We start from the raw sequence: 21,291 nt of genomic DNA on the forward strand, positions 1-21,291 counted from the left end.
ATATTACTTGCTTGTAATGGAGAGTGCAGCATTCTTACTGTGCCACTGCTTGGGCAACTGCAGAAACAGAATTTTATATTTCTGTATATGATGTCGTGGACAATATGTTTGTGTCCCGAAGGATAAAAGGCTGTCCCCCCAATGTAACCCTGTAAATGTTTATGTCCACGTCTGAAAGCAGAACCCCATTTTTAAATAGCTACAATACTGTCTAGAGCGTATGACGACTGAGCTAATAGTGATTTGTATTTTTTATTTTTGTTAAAAAATATGTTTTACTGATTAGGTCAATCGGGTGAGATGTGTAAGTGAAGTAAGCACTCGGCTTTGACTTCTGCTATGTTCTGTATAACACGTGTTGACATTCCAGCAGGGTTAGGTCAACGTAGGGAAATTCAAGTTCCACTTGTTTTATATTTGCAGTAACAGTTGTTGTTTCCATCCCTTTGAGGTGAAACATAAGGCACTTTAAAAAAGGTTCTGCATTAAACAAGTTAATATTAATCTGATATAGATATTTCGCATGTTGCTTTACATTAAATATAATATGAAGACATCCGCTGATCTGTTATGTTCACCTGATGCTTTGTATACTGAAGCTATTTATTTAAACAAGTGTAATGCGGGTGTGAAAAGATTTCATGCTTAAAGGTTTCTGTTAAAAACCAATATAAAAAGAAGATTCAGCATTTATGCCCAGACTTATTAAAAGTGGCGCTGCACCTAGTACACAGCCACTTTTCTTGCGTCGCCCCTAACGCAACCATATGTGCACCGTATTTAAAATATGGAGCATCATGGCGGTAGTCAGGGGGACTAGGAACATCATTTTTTATGCTAGTCCAGCGCTTTGCACGACTAGCGTGAAAGATTTTGACGCTAATCATTCAAAGCACCTAGAGGCCCATTGAACACAATGGGAGCCTCTTTTTAACCCCTGCACTTAGAAGGCCTTAAAAAATGCCAATAAAAAAGGTGCAAAAGAATCTCATAGATTCCTTTGCGTCATTTTAATGCCCCCCCAATGCCTGAAAGCCCCCCCCTTGCATACATTATGCCTGGCACAGGCATAATGTGATGCAAGGGGTTGCAAAGTGGTGCAATGCAAGCATTGCACCACTTTGTAAATACAGCGCAGCACTTTTTCCCTTTCAACGCCACATTAGCATAAAAAAAGTACGCTAATGTGGCGTTGGAATGGCGCTAGGCCACCCTAAATCTAGGCCTTAATGTACTGTGGCAGAAACAATAGCAATACTGAAGAAAGCGTAGGTAAGTATTGATTGAAAAGTGGTGGTGGCCACCACTCTCTACTGATACATACTTTACATCAATATGACAAATAAATTCCAAACTAGAGGACTGCAGGGTCTCTAATTCAGGTGACAGGCTCAGAGGATACCAAAAGCTAAGGACCACGCAGTCCATCACCACATTATATCTAAAACCTTTAGTGCATCACAGCAGATTTTTGATGCATTTTGTAGGAAAATGAAACAGAAATTGCTTTCATTCCTGATATTTAATGACATTTCTGATGGATATTAAACATTATGCATTTAACATGATCAACTAATTTATATGCAGCCTCTGCTCGGATCCATTTTACTCTTTGATTTATTCATCAGGGCGACGTATTATGTTGAATTTCAAACATGCATCAAATTCATATCAGAGATGTAATGACATCTTGGCTGATGTACCATATGATTCATTTATTTGATTAGAATGTTTGATGGCAGCATCCTAATAGAGAGGCATAGTTTCTTTCATAAAATGCAAATTTGTAACATATTTTAGCATATGCAGGAAAAGTTAGATTTTGAAGTTCGATAACGTAATTATAGAACTACCTGCGAACTGAAATCTGTCTGAAACAGCTTTTCTTATTTTATTCAGAAATTTTAAACACCACCAATAGAAACAATGTCATACATAGCATATATATCAGCCACTGCATATAATAACTTTTCTATTGCCCCATTGCCTTGTCTGCTAAGTGATAGTATCTCCCAACAACTCAACATTGTTAGCTTACAGCACAAGTGCCCAATGTACGTCCAAAAGGGCCGGCTTAATTCTAGATTTTCAGGATAACCATTGGCTATGTATATGAGTTCATTCAATTTACTTGTATATGTACAATATTCTTATGAGGATTTGCTGAAAATGCTGCATGTTCTATTCCTTCCTAACCCTAAATTGAATACTAAGGGATTTGACTATACTTTGTATGTAGCTTCAAGTTGAGTTGAAAGCAGAGGACCTCTTTACAAGTATCATTTAATTTCCAGGACAGTAACAGTAATTACTGTCCTGATCAGAATTAAGTTTCTCTGTAACTTCGCAGGCCTGGACACCGCCATTAATTCCTGAGGTTTCGGGGGCTGTCAGGGCTTCACTTATAATTTGCCAGTACCTCTGTCCCCGGAGTTACCACTCTCCCCAGTACCGGGAACTCTCTGGGGGCAGAATCCTCATTTCCAGACAGTAGTAAGAAAGTAACAAAGCCCTCAGTAGTTTAAGTTCACTGTGGGAACGGGGGGACATGGAGCCTAAGGAAATTAATACTCTCGCCCATTTGCATAGTTGTATTTCTAGTTTCCTCATGTATTGGACATATATTAGAAGTCAAATTAAAATAGATAAACGTTTTCCCTTCTCTTCCAATACAAATACTCTTTGGTCCTCCATTCTGAACAGAAATTCACATGGTGAGTAAACATGCTGGAAATTACATTTTTTATATGGCTTATGCAACCACAGTTGTGCAATGTCAAAGCATTTTAAATAGCAGCTCATTTTAAGACCACAAAAGAGTCCTAACTACATATTGATAAACAGATTTACCATTAAAGTCATCAAAGTGTCCTAATCGAATTTGGTAATGAGCAAAAGGTTCTTCATAATGCTTTAATCCTTGTAGAGCTGGTTCTCGTCTTTTTTGGATCATGCAGGCTAATCAGAGAAATAGAAAAAGGAAGGAGACACATAAATAGAAGGGTTGTGAAATGTTTTATTACTGCATATCTATTGCCTTGTAGAATTTTTGATTACTGGCATACCCATAACTCAGAGTTTCCTCTTTTTCCTATGAGTGTGTGGTGTTTTCTCAGAGAAATATTAGTTGGTGCTGCGAATATGTGATTGTTAAGGTTTACATTGTAAATAGGTTGTAAATGGGTTGACAGAGTTCTCAGTATGTAACAGAGAATTCTGTCAACTGTATTTTTCTCTTAAAGTGCAATGAGACCTCTGTCAACTGGGTGTTCTATTCGAGTTGAAATGAGCTCTAGGGAAGGTTACCTGCTGCCGTTGGTGGTTCCACATTAAAGTCTTTCCTTTACTACTTGGCTGTTGTGAGAGTAATTGCTGATCTTAAAGAAGCAATTGCTATAGTAGAAGGGATGGAGAGTACAAGCAACTGGATAAAAGAAATGAATGACAATGAGACACATGATGTCTCTGGTACTGATATTATCAGAATTACTCATGATTATAATGAGGTTTCCAAAGTGAGCATTGACAGCAAAACACCTGCTCCTCAAAAGGAAAAGGAAAAGAAAACAAGGACATTGGATCATGGTGTTACCATTGTGGTGATCCAGGACATAAGGCTAATAGTCCAAACTGCTATGCTAGAGGTTCTGAAAATCCAATTCTGAAACAAGGAAACAGTTGGTAAAGTCTATGTAGCGAAACATGTGGACACCTTATTAGGCTGGTGCAAACAACAGGACTTGGGTATCAAATTGGATCCCAACTCCACTTGTCAAGTCATGGTGGTGAACAATGAGAATACCAACTATGACATTCTTTGGGAGTTTCCCACAGTTTTTAGTGATAAATTAGGTTTTTGAATGACTTTGAGCATAAGATTATATTCAGAAGTAGTGCTATTCCCTCTGTACACAAGGTGAGGAGAGTTCCCAAACTGATGCTAGGACCTCCCAGGAAAGAACTTAGCAAGTTACTGGTTTAGGAGTGATAGAGGAAATTGAATCTTCTGACTGGTTTGCTCGAATTGTTTTGACACCCAAGGAGGGTGGGAAATAGATCCGCATGTGTGTAGACCTTAGAGACCTCAATAAACATATTTGGGTGGATCGCCAACCCTTACCCAATATTTCAGAAGAATTATCTAGTTTGGGAGGTTCCAAAATTTTCAGTGTTTTGGATCTTTTGTCAGCCTATCACCAGATTGTTCAACATACTGAGGCTAGACATCTAACATTATTTGTGACACCATTAGGAGCATACCTGTTTCTAAGGATGCCGTTTGGTTTAGTTTCGACAGCTGCTTGTTTCCAACGCATTATGAAGAAGGTTTTAGAAGGAGTTTCTAATATTTTGTTCTTTCAGGATGACATTTTGGTCCATGGAAAGACGTTGTATGACCATGATAGAATCCTAAAGGAAGTGTTGAGCAAATTAGCTTCATCGGGACTAACTGTGAAGAGAGAAAAATGCAAGTTAAGGGTCACTGCGGTGACCTATTTAGGGCATAATATCTCGGGTGAAGGCATTAAACCCAAATTGGAGTTGGTTGACTCTATTGTCCAGGCACCTGAACCAAAGGATAAGGACAGAGTCAGGTCTTTTTTAGGCCTGGCTGAGTATTATGCCAAATTTATTGCAGATGTCTCAAGTGTAGTTCAGCCACTGAAATCTCTTTTGAAGAAAGGGAGAAAATTCAACTGGACAAGTCTGCATTTCCCTTTATCAAAAACAGCATCAGCAAAATGCCCATCTTGGGGCATTTTGATGTGTTTGCAAAAAACATGTTACATACTGATGCAAGTATTAATGGATCGGGAGCTGTTTTGACTCAGGAGGTAGGTGGTGAGAAAAAGGTAATTGCTTTTGCTTCTCAATCTCTCAAGAGTGCAGAGCAATACTATTCTGCTACAGAAAAAGGGGCTCTTGTGTGTACATGGGCAATCAGACATTTCAAATTTTACTTGTGGGGTTTACCTTTCGTAGTAAAGATGGACCATACACCTCTTATTCAGATTTTTTCTTCAAAGAAGAGTGAAGAATGAATTCCCAGAATAAAAGGGTGGGTGGAGGGTTTGCTGGAGTATCATTTTCAGGTGGAGTACGTCCCGGATACAAAGAATGGTGTGGCTGATTTCTTGTCATGGGCTTCAATTCAATGTGAGGATGAAGGGGAAGAAGGAGGTGCGGTCAATTGGGTGAGAGAAGTAGCTATATCTGAGGAAGAGTGGAACACTGACAGGAAAGTGTTTGAGGAATTTATTGTGAAAGGGTGGCCGGAGTTTAAGAACGTCCCTGATTCTTTGAAGGGGTTTTGGAATGTAAAGGAAGAACTATGCTTGTGCAATGATGAGCTATTCAGAGGTACCAAGGCTATACCACCTATATGAGTGAGGGAAAAGACAATCAATTTGGCTAATGAGGGCCGTATGGGCAGGAATTTAACCAAATCAAGACTAAGGGAGATGTACTGGTGGCTGGGATTGGATCGTGAGGTGGAGACAGTTGTAAAGGACTGTGTATCATGTGCACGGAGTGGTAAAAACAAAACTATTGCTAAGGCTCCACTTTCCCCTGTCGAGGTACCTGAAAAAACATGGATGAAGTTAGGGTTAGGCTTTATGGGTCCATTTCAGTTATTACCTGCCAATGAACGCTATGTGATACTTTTAGTTGATTATGCATCTAAATGGGTAGTAACATGGTGCGTGGGCACATTAGATACTAGGACTGTTATTGAGTTTCTTAAAGAAGAGTTTTCTATTGAAGGTATACCTAGTCACTTAGTGACAGATAACGGGGTACAACTATCATCCCAGGAAATGCAGGATTTCTTGAAGTCGTTAGCTACTGTGCATTTGAGAACGGCTCTGTACTTACTTCAGGGCAATGGTCTTGCTGAACGCATGAATACGATGGTAAAATGTTGTGTTCAGGAGGCTGTTGAAACTAAAGCTCTTTTGTCTGAAATCTTTAGAGAAATGTGGTGGGCACATCGCAATACCCCAAATGCCATTCCTGCCATTGCCCTTTTTGAATATTTGAGAGGCAGGGTTGGTTTCACCAAAATGAACCCAGCATGGATGAGGAGGATGTTGTTGCAGTCGAAACAAGGGGGTGAGAAACTTAAAAGGGATCTGAGCTCAGAAAAACATATCAACAAACCTATAAATCGAGGTATGATTCCAAACATGGTGATTCTGAGGTTAAATGGGTTGTGGGTTAGATGGTGATGGTAAAGGAACCTGGTTTTGGGAGAAAAGGTTGATCAGGATTCACAGGTCCTTTCCGTATTAAAGAAGTGAGAAGAAATGTAGTGGTTTTAGATAACAATGTAGTATGGAGCATATCCTGGGTTGTAAAATGGAAGTGTCCAGCCAATCTGGACTCATCCTCTAGTTCTAATGGTCTTAATGTGTCGATACCTCATCTTGACAAATCGTCAGTTAGAGTTCCTACTAAGTTGGGAAGGGACACTAGATTTTGCTGCATGCCTCAATGGTTGAAAGACCATGGCCCTCATTACAACCCTGGCGGTCGGTGTTAAATCAGCGGTAATACCGCAAACAGGCCGGTGGAAAAAAAAAATGTGATTATGATTGTGGCGGAAACCGCCAACATAGACAGCCACTTTAACACTCCGACCACCACAGCGGTACAAACAAACAGCGCGGCGGACACCGCCAACAGACAGGCGGAACACAATGTACCACCCACCCTATCACAACACGGCTATCTGCCACCTTTCCGGGGCGGAACCAACGCGAATAAAAACCCGGCGGAAACAGTACACAGGAGGGAAAACACTCACCTCGCCACACCCCACGAGGAATCAGGACGGCATGGAGCCCGAACTGCAGATCCTGCTGGCGATGGTCTTCCTGCTCCTCTATCAGGAGCTCCAACGACGGTGGCGACGACCACGGTGTGTACTGCACCTACAACACGGGGAGGGAAAAGAGAGTGGCACACACACGCAACACGGAACACCCCCACCCTCACCCACAACACCATACACATAAGCACATGCTGCAACATTACACCCCCCCTTGAATAATGCAAGGACAAAAGGAAATGATTGTAACAATTGTAATAAAAAAAATCCATCAGTTAAAACTCAAAATCCAGTATATAAAATTATGTACACTGTTGGACTTTTGGCCATACGCATGGTCATCCCTAGTCTTTTTGCCTCCTTCCTCCTGGTTTTTCTGACCTTTCGCTGTTGGCTCTAGGACTCTGAGCACTTTATCACTGCTGACCAGTGTTAAAGTGCAGGTGCTCTCCCATCTAAAGTTGGTATGATTGGCTTATACCTGATTGGCATATTTAATTTACCTATAAGTCCCTTGTACAGTGGTATCTCTATACCCAGGGCCTGTAAATTAAATACTACTAGTGGGCCTGCAGCGCTGCTTGCGCCACCCACTGAAGTAGACTTTCAAACCTGTCTCAGGCCTGCTAGCGCAGGGCCTGTGTGCGCAGTTTTCTGCCACAGGGACCTGGCATCTAAATTTACTTGCCAGGCCCAGGACTCCCCTTTTACTACATGTAAGTCACCCCTAAAGTACGCCCTGTGGGCAGGGTGCCATGTATGTAGAAAGGCAGGACATGTGCCATATTGCATGGCCTGTCCTGGTAGTGACAAACAGCCTAACTTGGTGTCTCACTGCTGTGAGTGCTGCCTTCTCATAGGATTGCATTAGAAATGCCCTGCCTTATGTGTAGGGGTATTGTCTGATTTATGAGGGCTAGCGTAGGCGTGTTTGGTATGGTTGTGATGGTGATAATAAATACTGCTTACTGGTGTGGGTGTATTTTTTATTACTATCACAGAAATGCCACTTCTAGAAAGTGCGCATTTATCTGTGCTTATAATTCTGGTGTTTTGCAGCTTGACTCCAATCCACGTCTGGGCAGAGTGACAGTTGGGGCTTTGTGCATACTTTTCAGACAGCCTGTACACAGGGAGGGTGGAGGTGTCACTGAGGTGCATCTACATACTGAATAGTCTTCCTGGGCTGAGAGAAGGGAGAGGCGGGGCACACCTACATTTGTAAAGGCTGTGCCCTGGCCTCACACAATAGGGTCGTTAACCCCCCACTGATGTTTGGAGCCTGTGCTGAAAGGAGAGAGGGGGCACTCCCAGAACCAGTTGTAACTGGCTGGAACCTCCTCTCCCTACCACTGTAAAACACTGTAAGAACTGACTATAAGTACAGGGGAATTTTCCCCACAATTTGAACATTCTTGGAACTTGAAACTGGACACAGGATGCTGATGAATGGACTCACCAGGAAACCGCCATGGACTGCTGCTGCTGTGCTGACCTGTGACCTGCCTGGTCACTAGGAGGAACTGCCACCATCTGCACCCCTTGTGCTGGCCTGTAGCTGGGCCCACCAGCCCTATGCTCCTTCTTGTGTAGTTGTTCCCAGGGGCAGGGTGCTGTGGCCCCTGACCCCTGCAACGATCTTTGACATCTGTGCCCAGGATGCTTGAAGAGAAAAAAAAGGCATTCTTTTAATAGTGGAAGCTGCTGAGGTCCTAGCGCTTTGAAAGCGCTTTTCTTTTGCTTGAGGAAATCACCGCCGCAGCCCGGGTTTTAAATCATGCCCTCGCGCTTCCTGGAGCGCGTCTCTACGAAAAAGAAATCACCGCCGCAGCCCGGATTTTAAATATGTCCTCGCGCTTCCTGGAGCGCGCCTGGACTAAAAAGGAAATCACCGCCGCAACCCGGGCAGAGCACTCAGCTGAGCGCGAGGTTTGTGTTCAGCCCTGTGCCCCCAGGGCACGAAGGAAAACTCCTTGTTGGATCCTAAGGAGCAAGCGTGCTCCTGTGGGTGCCCCCGGGGCGAGGACTGCTCTGGTGAGTCCCCCCGGGGCACCGGAAGGCCCTGCCGTGGGCCGGAAAGAATCCCGAGACGGCCGGGAGAGGAGGAAGCCTCTCCCTGCCCTGCTGAGCCTGGAGAGGCTCTCTCGGGGAGTTCCCGGGCGGACCGAGGCCTCGCCGGAGGCTCGCCCGCGCCGCTGGTCCCCAGCTTGGCCCTTGTGTGGGCCGGCACTAATTTTTCTGGGCTCCCCCCTAGTGAGGAGAGCCAGACAAGGCTCGGGGGGGCCCGACAAAGTTTGCGGGTCCCAGGAGGGGCCCGCACTTGAATCGGAGGGGGTGCGTGGCGCCCCCCTCCGTCCCAAAGGTATTGGGCGACCTTGGCCCCCCACAGGAGGGCCAGTGGAGGCCCGGGGGGCCCCCGGTGATCACGGGTCCCAGAAGGGGCCCGATAAGGAGTCAGAGAGGGTGCGTGCCGCCCCTCTCTATCTGCAATGTTTTGGAAGCCCCCGTTTTTGCGCAAAGGAGCGCCGGGGGCCCCATTATTCGTTTTAGGCACTGGAGGTGCCTCTTCATCATTCCCAGGTACTTTTAAATGGACAAATATAATTACGATTTAAAGTTCTTTCTACAGACTTTATTAATTGTGGTATATTACCTACCTGTTCTATGATGCTTTTACATATGTGTGCACATGTTCCTTTTATGGGCATGACTTGCTAATATGTTTCCCTAACTTGCCATAGGTTTTCTAATGTTCCTACTATGGGCGTTTTATGATATTCTTATGACAAGTGTTCTAATGTGATAACGTGTTTCCTGACTACTGCTTATGTTGCAGAATACTGAGTAACCTGTGTGTTATGTGTGACTACTGCTAGTTTGCAGAGTAACTAATGTGTAACGTTCTGACAACTGCTAAGGTAGCAGGATAGTACTGTTATGTGATGTTGGTCTAATAATTACGTTGTGTACAATACAGTATATTTTCATATAATCTGGTGTTGTGTTTCCTTTGTGGTGGGGATATTGCGTCACATGTATGTGTGTGTTGTGCAAACGCTTTACGCATTGCCTCCGGGTTAAGCCTGACTGCTCGTGCCAAGCTACCAAGGGGGTGAGCAGGGGTTATCTTGGACGTGTAACTCCCTTGCCCTGACTAGAGTGGGTAAGTTCTGCCTGGCTGAGGTGCATACCCTAGCCAACCAGAAACCCCATTTCTAACATACACCAACTACACAAGTCCGGATAGTGCACCAATCATTGTCCGTGGACCACTGGGCCCAAAATGCATGGGCGAGGCCCACACTAGATACCTGACTCCAAACGGAGAGAACACCGGAGGGGCATCACATAGAAAATATACAGGCACCTCAGGGATAGGGGTGGGGGGCACCTCAGCCTAACGAACGCACAATGCCACTGCTCCATGCCCATTGATGTATCCTGGGGAGTGCAAAGCCACAGTCTCTCAAGTCTCTACAGTGGGTGGTTTTCCCACTGCTTTATCCTGGGGAGTGCAAAGCCACAGTCTCTCAGGTCTCTCCAGTGGGTGGTTTGCCCACTGCTTTATCCTGGGGAGTGCAAAGCCACAGTCTCTCAAGTCTCTCCAGTGGGTGGTTTGCCCACTGCTTTATCCTGGGGAGTGCAAAGCCACAGTATCTCAAGTCTCTCCAGTGGGTGGTTTTCCCACTGCTTTATCCTGGGGAGTGCAAAGCCACAGTCTCTCAAGTCTCTCAAGTGTATGGTTTGCCCACTGCTTTATCCTGGGGAGTGCAAAGCCACAGTCTCTCAAGTGGATAACAGTCTACACTGGTTCTGGAGGGGGCTTTGTGTCCAGAGTGCTTCATCCTGCCAAGGACTGAAGTAGTGGATCTGATACTCCACTGGTTCTGGATGGGGATTTGTGCCCAGAGTGTTTCATCCTGCCAAGGACTGAGGTAGTGTATGTGATACTCCACTGGTTCAGGAGGGGGCTTTGTGCCCACAGTGCTTCATCCTGCCAAGGACTGAGGTAGTGGATGTGATACACCACTGGTTCTGGAGGGGGCTTTGTGCCCAGAGTGCTTCATCCTGCCAAGGACTGAGGTAGTGGATGCCTTTCTCCACTGGTTTTGGAGGGGGCTTTGTGCCCAGAGTGCTTCATCCTGCCAAGGACTGATCTAGTGGATGCCTTTCTCCACTGGTTCTGGAGGGGGCCTTGTGCCCAGAGTGCTTCATCCTACCAAGGCCTGAGGTAGTGAATGCCTTTCTCCACTGGTTCTGGAGGGGGCTGTGTGCCCAGAGTGCTTCATCCTGCCAAGAACTGAGGTAGTGGATGCCTTTCTCTACTGGTTCAGGAGGGGCCTTTGTGCCAAGAGTGCTTCATCCTGCCAAGGACTGAGGTAGGGGATGTGATACTCCACTGGTTCTGGAGGGGGCTTTGTGCCCAGAGTGCTTCATCCTGCCAAGGACTGAGGTAGTGGATGCATTTCTCCACTGGTTCTGGAGGGGGCTTTGTGCCCAGAGTGCTTCATCCTGCCAAGGACTGAGAGAGTGGATGCCTTTCTTCACTGGTTCTGGAGGGGGCTTTGTGCCCAGAGTGCTTCATTCTGCCAAGGGCTGAGGGAGTGGATGCCTTTGTTCACTGGTTCTGGAGGTGGCTTTATGCCCAGAGTGCTTCATCTTGTCAAGGACTGAGGTAGTGGATGTGATACTCCACTGGTTCTGGAGGGTGCTTTGTGCCCAGAGTGCTTCATCCTGCCAAGGACTGAGGTAGTGGATGCCTTTTCGCCACTGGTTCTGGAGGGGGCTTTGTGCCCAGAGTGCTTCATCCTGCCAAGGACTGAGGTAGTGGATGTGATACTCCACTGGCCCTAGAGGGGGCTTTGTGCCCACAGTGCTTCATCCTGCCAAGGGCTGAGGTAGTGGATGTGATACTCCACTGGTTCTGAAGGGGGCTTTGTGCCCAGAGTGCTTCATCCTGCCAAGGACTGAGGTAGTGGATGCCTTTCTCCACTGGTTTTGGAGGGGGGGGTGTGCCCAGAGTGCTTCATCCTGCCAAGGACTGAGGTAGTGGATGCCTTTCTCCACTGGTTCTGGAGGGGGCTTTGTGCCCAGAGTGCTTCATCCTGCCAAGGCCTGAGGTAGTGGATGGCTTTCTCCACTGGTTCTGGAGGGGGCTTTGTGCCCAGAGTGCTTCATCCTGCCAAGGACTGAGGTAGTAAATGCCTTTCTCTACTAGTTCTGGAGGTGGCTTTGTTCCCAGAGTACTTCATCCTGCCAAGGACTGAGGTAGTGGATGTGATACTCCACTGGTTCTGGAGTGGACTTTGTGCCCAGAGTGCTTCATCTTGCCAAGGGCTGAGGGAGTGGATGCCTTTCTCCACTGGTTCTGGAGGGGGCTTTGTGCCCAGAGTGCTTCATCTTGCCAAGGACTGAGGTAGTGGATGTGATACTCCACTGGTTCTGGAGGGGTCTTTGTGCCCAGAGTGCTTTATCCTGCCAAGGACTGAGGTAGTGGATGCCTTTCGCCACTGGTTCTGGAGGGGGCTTTGTGCCCAGAGTGCTTCATCCTGCCAAGGACTGAGTTAGTGGATGTGATACTCCACTGGTTCTGGAGGGGGCAAGGTGCCCAGAGTGCTTCATACTACCAAGGACTGCGGTAGTAGATGTGATACTCCACTAGTTCTGGAGGGAGCTTTGTGCCCAGAGTGCTCCACGTGCATTGTGGGCGCAACAATACACTCGCCTGGGTGTGTGTGCCACGAGATTGCCGAGGTACAGGTAGGTTGATATGCCATGGAGGCAGACACATTGCCACACTGCTGTGGCTTCGCATTCCATATGCAGGTGACAACTGTGATGACAGTGAGGCTTCATGGAAGCTGCCCAGGCTCCTGGAACTCACCACCAGCCTCGGACGACTAACCACTGGTGATGGCAGCCATGTCTGCGGTGGTGCCACTGGCTCAGGATGTCGTGGGGCCGTTGGCGGTGTCAGTCGCGGTGGTGCTTGCGGCGGGCTCTGTGGCAGCGGTGCTTGCGGCGCGCTCTGTCGTGGCGGTGCTGGCAGCGGGCTCTGTGGCGGTGCAGTTGGCGGTCTTCTCCACCGTACAGGTTGGCGTCGACGTGGACAGAAGGTGTGACACTGGTCCCTCAGTCGGTGCCACAATGCCCTCTCCTGATCTGACCTTCAGTTTCTGGCCCTTCCCCGCCTTTGATGGTGGCGCAGCTGTCTTGCCACTATCCCCTTTCGTTTTCCCTGACCCCTTGGTGGCAGGTGTTTTCGGCTTCTCCCTCCGGGATATGGGCACCTTTTTCACCTTGGCAGGTGGCGGAATGTCCTTGCCCTCGCTCCGTGGCACACTGGCAGCCCTGATGATTGGCGCACTACATGACCCCGCAGATGCTAGCACCACTGTGCCTGGGGATGTGGTGGCTGAGGTGCTGGGCTGGGACCTGGAAACCTTGGCCCTAGGGGAAGGACAGGGGGGGAGGTGTAGGGAAGAGGTCAATATTAGCCAGGAAATGTTTTTTAGACACACTGGAACGGGTAGATGGAGGGGGTTTGGGAGTGGAGTTAGAGGTAGCGGTTGTTGGAGGTGTACGTCTGCTGAATTTGGGTGAAGGTGCATGGGCTGGAGGCTGTTGTGGGGTGGATGGCTGTTGGCTGGGTGTGTGCCTGCATTTGTGTACTTTGGGAGGCGGGCTCACAGACACACTGGGAGAGGACACTGGGGATGTGTGAATGGTAGTGGGGTGGTGAGTGCACGTGAGCGGTGTGTTTTGATGGGCATGCTGGTGATGGAGGTAGTGGCTGAGGATGGAGTGTATGCAGGTGTGAGTGGAGATGAGACTGGGAGCGAGGAGGGAGACGTGGAGGAGGGGGACACAGTGGAGGTAGTGGATGTTGGTATGTGTGCGTGGGTATGATGCTTGTGTGAGTGCCTGTGGGATGTGTGGTGCTTATGTTTGCCTGAGCCACCCTTGTGTGTTGAGGTGTGTGCATGCTGGTCTGATGGTGTGCTTGGGATAGGCTGGAGTACAGGGGATTGGGTCTGGGTGGAGGAAGTTGGAGGGAGAGGCTGGACACAGGGACAATGGCTGCCATCAGTGCTGATGCCAGAGCCTGAAATGCTCTCTGTTAGGCTGCCTGCCCAGAATGAATGCCCTCCAGGTATGCGTTTGTTTGTTGCAAATGCATCTCAACACCCTGGATGGCATTCAAAATGGTAGACTGCCCAACAGTGAGGGATCTCAGGAGGTCAATAGCCACCTCACTGAGGACAGCAGGGCTGACTGGGGCAGGGCCTGAGGTGCCTGGGACGAAGGAGATGCCCACCCTCCTGGGTGAGCGGGCACGGAACACACACACAGGGGCTGCTGGGTGGGCAGTGCTGGTTGGGGGGGTGGCGGCTGTACCTGTTCATGTGGGGGGCACAGAGGTGCCCGCCACCGCAACAGAGCTCCCATCAGAGGAGGAGTCGCTGTCACTGCTGTCTGCTCCTGTCCCCGTCATGGAGCTTTCCTCGCCCTCCATCCCACTGGTGGCTTAAGACTCCGTTGTTTCGCTTCCAGGGCCAAGTGGGATGCAGCTCCTTCTTGCTCCGGTGCCTCTGCTCCTCTGCCTGATGATGCTATTGCACACAAGAACAGGGAGACCACAAAAAGTGGGGAGAAAGACAGAAGAAAGACATGTTCAGTGCATGCAACACCACTACCGTTGGCAGACACAACAGACACAGCAGCCCTCTGCACTACGCCATGCACTTATAGTTCCTAGATGTATCACATGCCCATGGGGTACAAGGCCTAAGCCCGATTGCTGCACACCTGGAAGTCACAGCCACCAGGATCTGAAACATCAGGGGGGTCATGGTGCGACGGGCACCCCTCCCACGTTGGGAGGCCATCCCCAGCTGGGCCTCTGCCGTCTTCTTGCTCCAGCTGCGAAGGTCCTCCCATCTTTTCTGGCAGTGGGTGCTCCATCTGTGGTGGACCCCCAGGGTCCAGACGTCTTTGGCAATGGCACGCCAAATATCCTTCTTCTGATGGGCGCTGACCAAGAGGGATAGTACAGGGGAAAAGGAAAATCTTTACCCGTCCGGACCGTCATCCTCTTTGGCCCATGTTCCCACCCTTTCCCTGACGCATATACACTCACCGTCTGCACATGCAGGCCTCAGTCCCCCCCCACCATTTTTCTTCCATCCACACCACTCCAAACAGGCATTGCCCATGCAGCGTTCTCACAGTGTACTCACCTGTTTGTCTGGAGGACCATACAGTTGTGTGTACTGGGGGAGGACCCCATCCACTAGTTTCTCCAACTCCTCCGAAGTGAAGGCAGGGGCCCTTCCCCCAGACACATGAGCCATTGTGGCTTCCAGACTGAGGTCACAGCAGCACTTGCAGTGTAGGTTCTCTCCTGTTGAAAGTCAGGTATCAAGTGAGGGAACAGACAGAAAATGGCAGTCACGTCCGCAGAGGTGCGTACTGTCACCGCCGGCATACATCGCCATTGGCTCCTGGGACCCATAGGGTCCAATGTTAACCAATGCAGGATTGCGCAGCGGTCTTCGGCCGCCTACCGCAACGGTGTACAACACCAGCGCAGTTACCTCATATCCCCTTGTCCCTCCTTACAGGTCAGGCAGCCACCATTTCAGGTGGCCATATGGCATTAATTTGAACTGCGTCACACCAATGTAGGCCTTGCATACACACAGTAACAGGCACATTGTAGATTAATAAATGTTTGCAAATTACATTTTGTGATACCTCAGTGTTGGCTGACTCTCTGCTCGCTGTTCTCATCCATAGGTCACGTCCGCTGGGGCAGGTGATGAGAAAGCGGCATCCTCCGGTGTACAGACCGCTGGTGGACCTGTCGACAATAGAAGAGAGACACGTAATAGTCACCTACAGACTTGATCGTGCAACAATCCATGAATTGTGTGGAGGTTTTGCCCACAGTGAATATGCCCTGGGACATATCCCCAACATCATAGGTGCCATTGATGGGACACATGTGGCCTTGGTACCCCCCCTGCAGGAGTGAACAGGTGTACAGAAACCGGAAGAGCTACCATTCGATGAATGTGCAGATGGTGTGTTTGGCCGACCAGTACATCTCCCATGTGAATGCCAAATTTCCTGGCTCACTGCATGACGCTTACATTCTGAGGAATAGCAGGTTTCCAATTGTGATGGGGTGCCTCCAGAGGCACCCTGTGTGGCTAATAGGTGAGGACAAGGACCCTATACAGTGTGAATAGTTGTCTGGGTTTGTCCCTACAGGCTAGTGTGTGTATAACAGTTGTCCTTCGACATTTGCAGGTGACTCTAGTTACCCCATCCTGTCATGGCTACTGACCCCATTGAGAAATCCCAGGACAAGGGCAGAGGAACGCTACAATGAGGCACATGGGCGAACTAGGAGTGTGATTGAACGCACCTTCGGCCCCCTGAAGGCCAGGTTCCGGTGCCTCCATATGACAGGTGGTTCTCTCTACTACTCACCAAAGAAGGTGTGCCAGATCATCGTGGCCTGCTGTATGCTGCACAACCTGGCTGCGCGACGGCAGGTGCCTTTTCTGCAGGAGGATGGTCCAGCTGGTGGTCTTGTGGCAGCTGTGGAGCCTGTGGACAGTGAAGAAGAGGAGGCAGAAGAAGAGGATATCGACAACAGAAACAACATTATCTAGTAATACTTCCAGTGACACACAGTTAAGAAGATGTCACTGCCTCACACATCTCATACCATTGTTGGAGCTAGCATAAGTCTGTCATTTTTACTCAGTGTATGGACCCTGACTTGTCACTTTGCCTTTCCATTTAACAGACTTTGTGCCCTCTGTTATATTTCCTCCAGCCCTACAGCTGTGTTTCATTGGTATGTGAACAATTAAATTGAAATTGCTATATTCCATAGTTATTGCAATTACACATTTGTGAAAGCACAGACTAACTCCAGATTGTTTTGTGATTGAAGTGTGTTTATTTCTGTGCAAATAAATGGAGGGTGTTGTAAAATGGGCAGGGGTGATGGTGGAGGAATGTCCATGGCAGAGTCCAGTCTATCTGTTTCACAGGTGCATTGTCCAAAAGGGTCATAGGAAGTGGAACAAGGGAAGTTGATGGATGGACAGGGTGACAAAGTGGGACAGAAGGGTGACATTGAAAGGGGTCTCATTTCCTGGCGGAGGTCTTGGCAATGTTCTCTGTCTTGTACCTGGATCTCAGGGACCGTTTGTGGGGCGGCAGGGTGCTGGTATTGTGTTCCTGTGGTGGTGCCTCCTGTCCAGTAGCGCCGGCGGAGGGCTGTTCATCATTCAGGCTAGTGTCAGGGGCCCCTTGTTGTGGCACAGTGTCCCTCCTGGTGTTGACAAGGTCTTGCAGCACCCCTGCAATGGTGACCAGGGTGGTGTTAATGGACTTCAGTTCCCCCCTGATCCCCAGATAGTGTTCCTCCTGCAGCCGCTGGGTCTCCTGAAGCTTGGCCAGTACCGTTGCCATTGACTCCTGGGAATGATGGTACGCTCCCATGATGTTGGAGAGGGCCTCGTGGAGAGTGGGTTCCCTGGGCCTGTCCTCCCCCTGTCGCACAGCAGTCCCCCAGTTCCCCTGTTTTCCTGTTCCTCTGTCCCCTGAACCGTGTGCCCACTGCCACTGACCCCAGGTCCTTGGTTGTCTTGGGTTGGTGGGTTTGCCTGGGTTCCCTGTAGTGGTGGACACACTGCTGATTGACGTGTCCTGGGGACAGAGGGATGGGCCTGCTGGGTGGGTGCTGTGGTGGTGTTTCTTTAGGGGGGAGGCTCTGTGGTGGCTTGTGCCAGTGTCAGGGGAACCAACTGTCCTGAGGTCCTGTGATGGGCCGGGCTGGTCATCTTGGTCCAGTTGTGCAGAACTGCTGTCATCACTGTGGGTCTCTTCTGTGGGGGGACTGGTTATGTCTGGTAGCTCCTGTCCGGTGACGTTGGGTAGGGGTCCTGCAAGGGCGTAAAGGCATGATTATTGCATTTCTGTGTGCCATTGTGTGCAATGGGTGAGTGACCCTGTACTCCAGTTCTTGAATTCTTGTCTAGGTCCTTGTGTGATAATTGGTTTGGGGTCTGTGTGAGTATCTGTAGTGGACATGCTTGGGTGATGGGTGTCCATGCATTGGTGTTACATGCAGGGCTTAGTTTTGGGATGTGTGGGTTGTGTTGGTGGGGTATCTGTGGGTTGTTGGGGTGATAGGTGTGAGGGTAAGTATGGGAGTATGTGATGGCATGCAGGTGGGGTGGGGGGGATAAGGTAGTAAAGATTTTCCTTACCAGAGTCCAGTCCTCCTCCTACTCCTGCAAGGCCCTCAGGATGCAGTATTGCAAAGACTTGCTCCTCCCATGTTGTTAGTTGTGGGGGAGGAGGTGGAGGTCCACTGCCAGTCCTCTGTACAGCAATCTGGTGTCTGGAGACCACGGAACACACCTTCCCTCGTAGGTCATTCCACCTCTTCCGGATGTCATCCCTAGTTCTTGGATTCTGTCTCACTGCGTTGACCCTGTCGACGATTCTGCTCCATAGCTCCATCTTCCTAGCAATGGAGGTGTGCTGCACCTGTGGTCCAAATAGCTGTGGCTCTACCCGGACGATTTCCTCCACCATGACCCTGAGCTCCTCCTTAGAGAACCTGGGGTGTAGTTGAGGTGCCATGATGTGGTGTGGGTGATGTGTGAGGTGGTGTGTGTTGTGATGTGTGAGGGGATGTGTTGTTGTGTGTTGTTTGAGGTGCGCGGAAGTTGTGTGAGTGATGATGTTGTGTGTCTGTGGATGCTGGTGTTGTTTCTGGTGGTGTCTCTCTCTGGCGTGATATCAGATTTCTGGTAGTAAGGGTTTGTGGGTGATGTGGGTGTGTGTTTTATATTGGATTGGGTGTGTGGGTGTGGTGTGTGTATGTGTACCAGGTGTGTGTATTTCGAATTGTCCAATGTGGTTGTGTTTTGTAAATGTGTGTGTATTTTGAACGCGGCGGTGTGTACCGCCAATGGAATATCGCGGTTGAAAGACCACTGCGTGAATTTGTGGGTCGTGATAGTGTGGCCGTATTCCTGTTGGCCTGATGGTGTTGGTTTTGTTATCGCCAGTTTATCACTGACCTTTGGTGTGGCAGACTTGTGTGGGTGTCTGGATTATGGCGGAGTCCGATCTGTGGGTCTTAACAGCTGTAGCAGAATTCCACCGCCGCAGCGGTGTGTTGGCGGTCTTCTGCACAGTGGTAAGAGGGATTTACCGCCAGGGTTGTAATGAGGGCCCATGTATCTTGAACTTTTATAAAATGTTGCAGTTTTAGCAGTCATAGATTTATTTATTTCTTTTCAGCTGTTGTTCTGTCTCAAGTTGATGTTGGTTGATAAAAGTGTGGGGAAGGGGGATGTGTTATGGTTTACATTGTAAGTAGGTTGTAAATGGGTTGACAGAGCTCTCAGTATATAACAGAGAATTCTGTCAACTGTATTGTTCTCTTAATGTGCAATGAGAACTCTGTTAACTGGGTGTTCTATTGGAGTTGATATGAGCTCTGGGGGGAGGTTACCTGCTGCGGTTGGTGGTTCCACATTAAGCCTTTCCTTTACTGCTTGGCTCTTGTGACAATAATTGCAACAGTGATGCTTTTGATTGCGTATTAGTGCATTCCTTGCCTTCAACTTTTCTTGAAAGTACTCTGAAACAATGTTGGCCGGTAGCTCTTAAGCATTTTACCAGGGAAGTACCCCATGCCGAATTAGGGTTACTTCATGGGTTTTGGTGACAATTACACACACTTACCCAAGACAGAAAACTATGTAGCTTAGCAAGCGCCCAAAAAAACTACACACAACTGCACCAGAGTCTAGAAAACCATTTAAAACCACGTTTCAGTCACATGTACAGGCAGTACAAGTATTTTACATATTTATCATGTACCACAGATAGGGATTAGTAAATAAGTGTCTGAGAGAAGCAGGGGCGTAGCTTTAAGGGGGGTGTTTGGTGTTACAGTCCCCCTAATAAATGTACTTTCAGGTAAATAGTTGGGTACAGGTGCTTTCAGCTGAGTGTGTTGAGTTTGTTGTCAGATTTCACAAGGAATATTTACATAAACACAGACAAAAACCCACTCACACTCTCCTCTTTTCTGTCTTGAAAGTCTTCAAAAAAATTCGTTGTTTTCAAAATATTGTGTTTTCTCTCCCATTCCACTGCCCCTTGCACTCTCTTGTGTGCCCTGATTATTCTATCATGTATTTTAACATTATGTGCTAGGGTGATTGTTAGAAAATCTGAAGATCTCCCTCGCTAGCCTGACTGACCAAGCTATGCCCCTGGAGAGAAGGGAGAACCTGAATTGCTCACAAGTTGGAGGCATTTAGAGTACCCCATTAGGAGATCCTAGCTAAACTAACTGTACAATAGTATGTGTGGACTTTCAAGCACGTCATTGGAATAAGTATTTTGTTTTTTTCAGAGTGCCCAGGAGATCAACAAGTCAGGCAACACCTTCATCACTTTAAGTGGCGAAGCCCTATGGATGGTGCCACAAAAGAGTCTTTGTTTATCTCTCTGCTACTGTACAGCCACACAGAATACAGTGATACCTTCTGACTGCATAACGCTCAGCACATTTTAACCCAACATCTCCCCTGCTCCTATTTATCACAATTTATCTTCCAAACCTTTTCCATGGGCCACAAAATATGCCTTTACTAATGTATCCGTAGAATGTCCTAAAATGTCAGTACTGCTGCCAGTTCAGCCTCTCACGTTCCTTTGGCATGTTAAACGACCTATCAACCTTCCCTAGAAATTTTTTCTTTGTAACCATTTCACCCCTTTCAGACTCCATTTGTGTCATCTCATAAAAGTGAATATCGTACAATAACTTTTGTTCGTACAATTTTCACAGTTTTTGAAGTTTAACCTAGTAGGAAACATCCAAAAACACATGTACAATTGCATCAAATCGCTACAAACAAAGCAGCAATGATGAGGGGTCTCCGTTTATAAATATTACTTTTTAGACATTTCAGCCCATATTTGTACTTTTTTGTGTCGCAATTACGTCATTTTCATATATTAGGTTTAATCTTTGAGACAGCTTTCAGTTTCTTCTAGATTATTGTTTTTCAAAAATGTAATTAATGATATACATAAATGGAGGGGCTTTTGGTCACCGAACTTTGGGCATATTGCGCCACATTAACGTCATTATTTTTTACGTTAATGTGGCCCAACCAGGCTGAAGTCCCCTCACCACTAGGAGAGCCGGAAAAATGGCATGAGGAAATCTATGAGATTTTCTTGTGCCATTTTTTATGGCACTTTTAATGCCTGAAGGGGGCTTCCATTCTTTAGACTGGGGCCGTATGTACTCTGCAGGAGCAGCGCCAATATTTTGGCACTACTCCTTCAGAGTACATCAATAGCGTCATGAAAAATGACGCTATTGCCCCCTACCCTGA

Source organism: Pleurodeles waltl, chromosome 5 (genome assembly GCF_031143425.1).
Source record: "Pleurodeles waltl isolate 20211129_DDA chromosome 5, aPleWal1.hap1.20221129, whole genome shotgun sequence".
Classification (NCBI taxonomy): Eukaryota; Metazoa; Chordata; class Amphibia; order Caudata; family Salamandridae; genus Pleurodeles; species Pleurodeles waltl.